Consider the following 10,037-nt stretch of genomic DNA (forward strand, 5'->3'; position numbering starts at 1 on the left):
AACACCACTGGAATGGCAAGCAGCTTGCAAAAGCAACAAAACGCATCTTTCCTGTAAGACAAATTCATGGCTTTTAGGAATCAATTTTCTTTTTCCATGGTCTATCTTTGTTTGAGCCTGGGTCCCCTTGAAGACATCACACTACATATCTTATTTTACCTCAGATCCTAGTCCTTGTTTTCTCCAAATAATTCTGTTGGACACTGCTTCTAGTGTGACATTTCCTTTATGGTTTCAAGTGCATGTTGTTTTGACTATAACTTTGTGCATTAGGAAGTGTTACAACAGCAACTATTAATTTCTAGCTTGAAATTCAGTTTCTTAGTCTACTACAGCATTTTGCCATGCCTGAACTTCACATTACCTGGAACCCTAGCTACCTGCATTTGTTTAGCTGCAGATGGCAACACCTCCACAAATGCCTTTCATACAGGTATTTTACTTTTAGAAGAGCTAATGGTAATCACCATATGATCCTTCCTCTTCTTTTTTGTTATGTGAAAGAGCTAGTAATGAGCACATTCAGAAAAATCACTATATGGAATTAGCCCTCATAAATGGAGCAGTCGGGCTCCTAGCAAGGATAGGATACATTGCTTGTTTGCTATTTCCTCTCCCAATCCCAAACAAAGCTAATTCAGCTTGTATAAATTAATGTAGTGCACGATTCAGTGGTGCAACAGGAGCTCAGTTCAGGTGTCAGCCCTCATGTACTTTTAAATTAGTTCTATAGAAAGTTTGACTGGTGCAGAATACCACAGAGAAGCAATTGAATAGCATAGGAAACAAGGTTGTTAGAACAGAAATTAAAGATAGGGGAATCCATATCACCTGATGCCCTGATTTTTCATTTTGGGCCTCAATGATCCTCCTGCCAAAGTAAAAAACTTTGTTGCATAGCAGGATTCAAATAGGGTGGTTGTGGAAGTAGGAAAAACATACCCTGAAAGCAGAATGAATGCAAGTGAGTATTAATAACTCTAGATCAGTGATTACTGGTCTCTCAAAAAGGCAGAAGAGTGAACATAATTATAAACAGTCACGCAGAAGACAACAGAAGCACTGAAGAATTCCCATGGAAGCATGTGGATTTTACCCTGAGAAAAATCTGCAACCTTTTTGAGAAACACTGCTATAAATTAACGATGCTTTTTTCCTAGAAATGAAAAAATCTCCCTTTGCTCCATTGCAAGTTCATCACTTCTGCAATAAAGCTGATAAACTCTGGGGAAAATGTATCCATGTTCCTTTATATCTCAAACAGCAATGTTCACAAGGTTCAGTTATTTTCTGATCGTGATTCATTGTAAAACAATACCTTGTGCTTCTTCCAAACATTGTTATAAACACAAAAGACTCTGCATTTAGCATTTTTAAAACAGCCCCTAGAAAATACGCATCACTGAAAACCCTTAGATGCTTATCTCTGTCTGCAAAAGGTCAACACTGGAATTTTGTTATTTACTTCTTTCGTTCCTCATCTTCTATTCTTTTTCTTAATCCACTATCATAGAATCATAGAATCACAGAATCATAGAATGCTTTGGGTTGGAAGGGACCTTTAGAGGTCATCTAGCCCAACCCCTGCAGTGAGCAGGGACAGCTTTAACCAGATCAGGGTGCTCACAGCCCCGTCCAACCTGACCTGGAATGTTTCCAGGGATGGGGCCTCCACTGCCTCTCTGGGCAACCTGTGCCAGTGCCTCACCACCCTCAGTGTAAAAAACTTCTTTCTAATGTCTAGTCTAAATCTATTCTTCTTTAGTTTAAATCGTTATTCCTTGTCCTGTCACAACAGAACTTATTAAAAAGATTCTCCCCATCTTTCCTGTAGGCTCCCTTTAGGCTCCCTTTTCACTGAAAAATACTATCACTAGTATTGGAAAAATACTATCCGCTATTTTGTGGACTACCTGCATAGAATGAGAAATATTTTGCACTTTCGTATTTAGTGTTTCAACCATTGCTACTCTTCAGAGACAGGTTTCATTAACAGAAACCACACAACTTCTTTCAGCTGCTCTACATGCTTGTAAGCAGCTACTCCTTCACCTGTGGAAAAGTTTGGTTTGGGGGAGCTGTGGCAGGTAGGATGAGCTGTTCAGTATTTTATTCCTTTCTACATGCTTGTTAGGAACAGGGTATTAATCATACTAAGATACAGATTGCATTCAGTAAGTCTCTAGCTATCACGGTGGAGGCAGAGGAAGGATGTTTCTTGCTTCTGGCTCCCTTTGTGACCAGCCTGTTTCTGGAGCATCAGGAAGAGCCTTTGTGTAGAATGAAAATCTATTCTCATCCCAAACATTTACGAGTCAGACTGGATTTTATCATGATTCTCCAGGTTTCTAAAGGACTGCAGCACTACTAGTTTCAGTGACAAGGTTAGCTCAGTTTCCCAGTTTGAGTCTCCCCTAAGGGTAAGGCACTGTGCTCCACAGCCTTGGTGAGAGATCAAGTAGCACAGTGCAAAGTCAGACATCAGAACAGCACAGGTGCAATGCTGGGGGCGGGCTGTATTGGTTAGCAGTTATTACCACTTCTACTTATTACCAGACCAACTGAGGCCAAATAATTGCATCATGAATTCTGCTTTTAAGGATATTGAAAACTAACAACTTGACGTAGCCTAGTATGGCAGTGAACCTTTGAAAGTTTCCAAATGCAGGTAATCAACTGTTAAATCAGAAATAGCAGACAGGATTTCACACACTAACCATTCCTTAGGGCTTCCTAAAAGATGGACTAATAAATTATATTAACTTTCCCCATGACGACTGTCTCATATCCCTGGTATATGTGGATATATCAAAGTTGGAATATGCTCAGATCAAGAGATTTGAGTTGTCTACCTCTGTTGTAAGTCACCACTTCAGCAAAAGGACGAAGTAGAAAAGGAGGAGAGATTCTGTAATAGCAGCTGTACTGGTAAGTCCCTCAGACTGAGAAGTTACTTTCCTTCAGAGAAACAGTGTTCAATATAGCACTTGCATTTTTAAGTACCACATATTCCATCACGCATATATGATTTCTGAATAATATCATAGGTAAAAAGATCAGGCATCATTTCTTCTTCTCCTGCCAATGCAGCTTGTGCATTGTTGAGCTTCAATTCTGCAAACACATCCTTGACTTTACAACCTTGAGCGGTCCCAAAACAATCAAGACAATTAGCCACAGGAATAGAGTTCAGCAATTGTAGAAGTGTTGCTAGACTGAGGCCTAAAGTCCACGTTTTCACCTAACTGACTAAATAAGTCTCATACTTGCTTTTGGGCACTGAGCAGAATATTCTTGAGGTCCAGGTGAGGTGTGTAGCATGATGGGTCACTTCTGAAACCATTCTCTTGGCTCAGCGTACATCAGCCACACTTGGTCAGGTTTTAGACTCTGGAAAATATTACAGAGCTGTTCTGCAACTGTCACTGAGGGTCAGGTAAGACAACACTTGCCTTCTTCTAAATACTGTGTGTCCATGTCAGCTAGACTTCTGTTTGGGACTAAATCACATCTTCCCTGCCCTACTCTTTCTGCAGACTCCTGGTTCACATGCATATTACAGTGCAAGTCCTCAGTCTTTTTGGTTGGAGTGAGAGGCACTGAGCTCACAATATTCCACCTCTCATTCCTGCAGCAAGTTGTTTTCCAGTTAGGTGCCAGAGCAAATAAATGGTATTTAAGGAGGAAGAAAAGGAAAATTAAAATTCAGATCAACTTGGAAGAGTTTTGGATGAAGATATTGGCGGATCAATAACGTTTTGAGTTTTGTATTTTGTTTAAAAAAGTTGATTCATACATGTAAGTTTAAGGAAGTGTAAAACCCTCCAAAACAAGATCTGTCAGGCCAAACAGTCCATTTAATTTAACCAGAAACTCCTTTGATTGTGCCTCAAGACAGTTATTTGCATAGATGTGATTTCTTTATTTACATAGATTTGTATTCTTACAGCTCCTTCAGATTCTGTATTATCTTAATTATATATATTATATAAATAATAATCAGTCTATCTGTATCGTCTGGCTTTATTTAACCAGCAATTTAGGGACTGTTCAATATTAAGATACAATCAAGCTAACAGTCCCTGCTCATGCAAATCGTTCCTACTCTCTGGAGAAGAACTTGCTGACATGAAATCTGCATTTCTATTTTTTATTTTCTAAATAAATATATATTTAGTCTTCATAGGGGGAAAATCTTTTGCAGTGAAGCAGATGGTAGGAGATACTGTGAAATTTACCATTGAACAAAGTGCATGAACATTTTATCATCAAAACTTCAAAGGGAAAACAGCTTTTAATAGGGTGGAAAGTTTTCTGGAAAAAAACAATATCTGGGGTAAGAGGCTGACAGATGAGACAGAACAATTTTCCCTTGTCTTTGGCAATAACATTTTTGTGTGTGTGATTTGACTGCTGAAGGCACAGGAAAATTTGTTTTCTAATAACTTGATAAAAACCTCCAAAAACACAAGGAAGAGTTTTAAATAACTGTAGAAAATAAGTGGCAAAACTCATTTGGTTTTGGAGGAAAAAGAACAACCAGGCTTTCCCAAATCAACCCAGCCTTATATATTAGGCTCTCCTTGTTTAGGAGAGGAGCTGTCTCAGAACTTGGGAAGGCTGCATTTTTGCTAGACTCAAGCCAGCTCTCGGGGCTGCAGCATGCACGATGCTTGCATCTTCTCCTAGGGTTTTCTGTAAGGAGATGGTTTTCAAATGCCCCACATATTTACCCTGTTAAGAACAGCATCAAAACCCTGTTGCAGAGCTGACTGCAAGTAATCAGAGGAAACTGCAGAGCAGTGACATAATAAGCTCCCCTTGGCTTGTCCTACCTCATAACTGTCTGCCATCTCTCATCCCCATCAAAGCTGATATGACTGAGCTTCTTACTCTGGCACAAATAAAGAAAAATAATCCAGGCAAGAGCTGTCATAGGCCTGGATGGCTATAGCCAACTCGCTGCAGGACAGGAAAGGGCAGCTTTAGCAGTCACAGATGAACTAATGTATTTTCTTTTCTTACATTTAGTTCACCACCTCAAAGGGGGAAATAAGAAGCAGATGACTTTGGATGTCCTTTTTATCCCCAAACTAGTGCTTCAGCTGCAACCCCAACTTGCCATTTGAGCTGAAAAAAGCAGGGATTTTGTACCAAAACTATTACAGAAGATACAATTTCCAACCCTCCAAAATGGACGTAGCAAACTTGGCCATCCATGAATTAACATGGGGAAAAAGACAGAACGTCAGTCTTTTACTGATGTGAAGCAAACCCAAGACATGCAAGAGTACAAATACCTTCTAAGAAGGTGTAAGGGCAAAGAAGGGCTGGCTGCTGCATGCAGGATGGGGAGCTGGGGGATAACAGGGCTGGTAGGGCAGGGGCCTCACCAGCAACCACCCCACAGTACCTGGAGAGAGGCTGACCCAGAGACCATGGCCAGGGTTGGCCCAGAGTCCAGATCATCAGACGAGTCCCTGGTGGTCAGGCAGGTCTGAGGTCGCACTACAAAGTCAGCCTGCAGGTCAGGAGCAGGTCTAAAGCTGGGGGAGCCAGACCCAGCTGCGCTGCAGCCCAGCCCTCTTCCAGCAGAGCTCCAGCTGGGACTGCAGGCCTAGAGCAAAACTTAAAGAGGGCTCCTGGGCCATGGGCGTGGTGTGGGTGGGAGCCACGGGTGAGGCTGGGAAGGGCCATTAAGGTCTTTTAGTGCCCCCATGGCTGTGACACAGGCACTACCACCCTGTGGTTGGAGTCTGCATCGCCATGGACTTCATGAACAATTCTGCACTTACCCTCTGGTCTTTAAATTGCTTATAAAATTTAGATATATTTCACACTTCTTGATTCAAGATCTTCTCCTGGAATCATAGAATATCTTGAGTTGGAAGGCACCCATAAGGATCATCGAGTCCAACTCCTTGCTCCTCACAGGAGTAGTTAAAACTAAACCATATGATGAGGAGCATCATCCAGACGCTCCTTGAACTCTAGCAGGATTGGTGCAGTGACCATTTCCCTGGGGAGCCTGTTCCAGTGACTGACCGCCCTCTCAGTGAAGAACCTTTCCCTAATGTCCAGTCTGAACTTCCCCTGATGCAGCTTCATTCCATTTCCTTGTGTCTTATCACTGGCCACCAGAGAGAGGAGATCAGCAGCTCCCCCTCCGCTGCCCCCCTTGAGGAAGTTGTAGACTGCAATGAGATCCCCCTTCAGCCTTCTCTTCTCCAAGCTGAACAAGCCAAGTGACCTCAGCCACTCTGCAGAAGTCTTGCCCTCGAGACGTTTCACCATCTTTGTCACCCTCCTCTGGACACACTCTAGTAGTTTGATGTCCTTATATTGAGGTGCCCCAAACTGCACACGGTACTGTGTCAAGTGGGACCATCACCTCCTCGACCGGCTAGCTGTGCTGTGCTTGATGCACCCCAGGACACCGTTGGCCCTTTCGGCTGCCAGGGCGCACTGTTGACTCATATTCAACAGCCTCTTGTCCCCCTGTACCTATAACCAGGACTACCCTGTCCCAGGTGCAGAATCCAGCACTTGCTCTTGTTAAATTTCATATGGCTGGTGATTGCCCAGATTTCGAGTCTATCCAGATGTCTCTGTCAGGCCTCTCTACCCTCGAGGGAGTCCACAGCTCCTCCTAGTTTAGTTATCATCGGCAAACTTAATGTACATTCAACTCCTGCACCCAGATCATTTATAAAAACATTAAAGAGCATTGTCCCTAAAACTGAGCCCTGGGGAACCCCACTGGTGACCGGCTGCCAGCCTGATGTAACCCCATTAACTCTTTGAGCTCAACCCATCAGCCACCATTTTATTTCATACCAAGGGTTCAGATTGAAGTTGTCTGCGGTAGTCCCCTGTGTACCTAAACCTGCAAAGTGTGCTGCTGGCTACTGACACACTGTTTGTGGCACAAAATTTAATCCCACACTCCTCTGATCTTCAAAACACTTCTGGATTTGTTCAGAGACTTTTTACTTTATTATATTTTACTATGAATGAAAAGCATGGCTTTCATTCATGGGGAGCAGTGCTGCACACCCGATGCCAATGACAGTCTCCTGGAGGCCAGCAAGATTTTTGTCTGAGAGTGGATTGAATAAATCAACACATTAATGAGGTGTTTCTAGGAAAAAGCTAGACACAAGGGTGAAGCCAGGCCATTCTAAAGCCAACAGATGCAAAAAGCTATTTTGGGAAAGCAATGTCTTCAAATTTGGCATTACAGACCACCACTGTAAAGCAGAATTGATGAGCGATTGCAGCGTATACAACTCACACAATCATCTTGAACCAATTTTCCACACAAAACAGAGGAATAATGCTATACTGCTATTTATTTCTAGGTGAAATTATGTCACTTCCTACTTCCAAAAGGGTATCTTTTCCCAGCATGTCAGAAGAACAAAACCCAATAGTTTGATTCTCAGGTCAGCTGGAACCTAATCCCATTACTGACCTCAGTAGTCTGACTCTTGAATTCGTTAGGAAAATGAAGGAAATTGTTTCAGTGCTTGATATGTTATTTCAAGGATTGCTTGTCAGCAAAGGACCCTGGAACTGGAGTGACTTTTTCCAGACACTTGCTACAACACCGTAAATTCTAAATCCTTTTCCATTTCTGTTTGTGGGTCAGCAAGCCCACACCTTCTCTCCAGTGAAAAAGAATCTTTTGATTAATCAAGTCTCCCTTGATTTTAGCCTGCTGCTGTACTCTCATGTTAGGGCCTGAGTGGGATTCCACTGTAGCTACAGGAGAGGACAACTGGCGGAGGCTTTATATTCAGACAGTTTATTGGAACACTTAGGAGACTCTATTGCCTTGGACCATGCAACTTCTACAACAGCTGTGGAAGGTACCTAGCATGCCCCAGGTAGGGGTCCAAGGCCATTGCCCGCAGCTCCCCTGTTTGCACCACGAGTGCCAGTCGGGCAGTGGTGGTACGGTGGAGTTTGGCCCCGAGGTGGCCTCGGCGCAGACAGAGCAGCGGCCGCTGCCAGCACAGCTGGAGAGGTGGGAGGTGCAGCCCTGGAGCAAAGGGACTGTTGGGCACGGCCGGCGCGGCGCGACCTGGTGAAGCGGCAGCGGCACCCTGGACGCCAGCCGGGCCGGGGCTGCTGTGCTGCGGCAGAAGGGAGGGGGCCAGAGGACGGAGCTGCTCCCTGCCTGCTGCTGCCGCAGGGTCCGAATTTGTCAGAGCAGCGGTGCGCGCAGGCGTAGAGGCACGTCTGGCTCCTGTAGCTGCCTTGGCACGTCGCTTGGCAGGGGCGGTCTCCCTGGGTGCAGAGGTGTGCAAGTTCTCCCTTGGACCTGCTGGGAACAGGCCGCTCTCCTCCTCAGCAGTGGTTTCCCATGCAAGCTCCACATCTGCTCTTCTTTTCTGGTGGTGTGCATGCAAATCCATGTCCAGTGGAAGTCCTGCTGGTGTTTGATTTTTTGGACCAAAGCTTCACTTATACTTCATTAGCAGATGCAGAAAACGTCTTCTAAAATTGGGGTTGTAGTAGAAGTGAAACTAAAACATGCAAAGAAAAAGAGTGAGTTGCCACCACCTTGAGACTGGAGACTGTCACAAAGATACGAGAGCCAAGAATTTTAGCTGCAAAAGAAAAATGTGGATGTTAAAAAGGACTATCGGGGCATTCTAAACCTGAAGTTCAGGCTGAATAAAAGGGTGCGATACAGTCCTGTGAAGTAGTAACCAGCCTTGTGTTTTTGCTGCTGGGTAGCAGAGAAGCATAGGATTTTCAAAAGCATACAGACTGATTTAGAAACCCAAATACCATTACTTTTCAGAAACTTTAGCGTGGAATGAACATGTAGGTAACTATATGATCCTGGCATGTACCATCTCAGCCTTCAGGAAATGCCACAAGAAAACTGCATCTGGTACAGCAAGACACATAGCAAATACAAAAAAAAAACCCCAAACCTGATATGATGAGAATCTCTTTTCATATTATGTGTTCAGAGTAATTGGAAATAGCCAATGTATATTTTATCAGCATTTCTACTACTCAGAAATGCTACCTCATAAACTGAACGTGAGCCGAGAAACAAATGACAATCAGAACATCTGCTACCATCCTTGTCTCCTGTGTAGTAAAGGCTTATTTCACTGGAACAGAAATCTGTCCCCCTATAATATTCTGAGTGTTAGTTTGCATGTAGAGGATCCAACATACTTCCATAGCTGTTTCTTCTGCTAGCAAGTCATTGCGCGAGCCTGATTTTGGAAAATCCCACAGCTTTCTGGTGAATCCATTCAGACGGAGCTCATGAGTGAAGCTTTTCATGCTCTCACTTTCAAAAATTCTCAGATGTCCTCTCCTTGCTAGTACTTCCTCTTCAAACAATTCTTCATGAATCACTACACACTTCCCGTTGTCCCCCCCAGCAAAGGGACTCAAACCGATCGCTTTCAACAACGTCCCAGAGCTTCTTCAGAAAGCTGAGGCGTGTAGAGGCATCGCCTTTGCTAGAGCTCTCCTCAGATGAATTCAGACGCCCTCTTTCTGACCGGGGTCGCTTAGTCAAAGTTTGTAAAGACTTTTCTTCTACTGGAGGTCCAAAGGCAGGGTCACCAGCTGCTCTCTTGTCGCATGCTGGAGGGAGAGAAGAGGTCGAGCCTGACGAATTAACTCCCCTGGCCAGAACAGAATCGCATGATGTTCCCGATGAAGAAAGCTCCATTTTAAATTCTTTTCTCTTAGTTTGAGTAAATTTTTCAGTTGAAGCCATCTACCTTAGTGGCTAGACTGTCCTGCCAGACAGGCAGCTGAAAGGAAGTGACCAACTGACTGAGAAGCCCAAGGGAAATTTCTCAAACATCATATGACACCCATGCTGCGCTGCCATGACATCACAGAGCAGCATCTGTTTCCTAGCAATATGAAGCAGCTGCAGCAGCAAGTGCTAAATAGCACTTGTTGCTTTTCATTTACAGATTTTATGTCTAAAAAGCCAAAAAGTAAATAAAACTGTGTCCTGGTTTTGGCTGGGATAGAGTTAATTTTCTTCC

The 10,037-nt window shown here is 43.7% G+C and overlaps 1 pseudogene; it reads right to left on the reverse strand.

Moving 5' to 3' along the window:
• Positions 1 to 7,853: 7,853 nt before the first annotated feature.
• LOC142594845 (heat shock transcription factor, Y-linked-like) lies at positions 7,854 to 9,757 on the reverse strand (annotated as a pseudogene).
• Between the last annotated feature and the right edge of the window lie 280 nt (positions 9,758 to 10,037).

This window comes from Pelecanus crispus, chromosome 13 (genome assembly GCF_030463565.1).
Source record: "Pelecanus crispus isolate bPelCri1 chromosome 13, bPelCri1.pri, whole genome shotgun sequence".
In the NCBI taxonomy this organism is placed as follows: domain Eukaryota; kingdom Metazoa; phylum Chordata; class Aves; order Pelecaniformes; family Pelecanidae; genus Pelecanus; species Pelecanus crispus.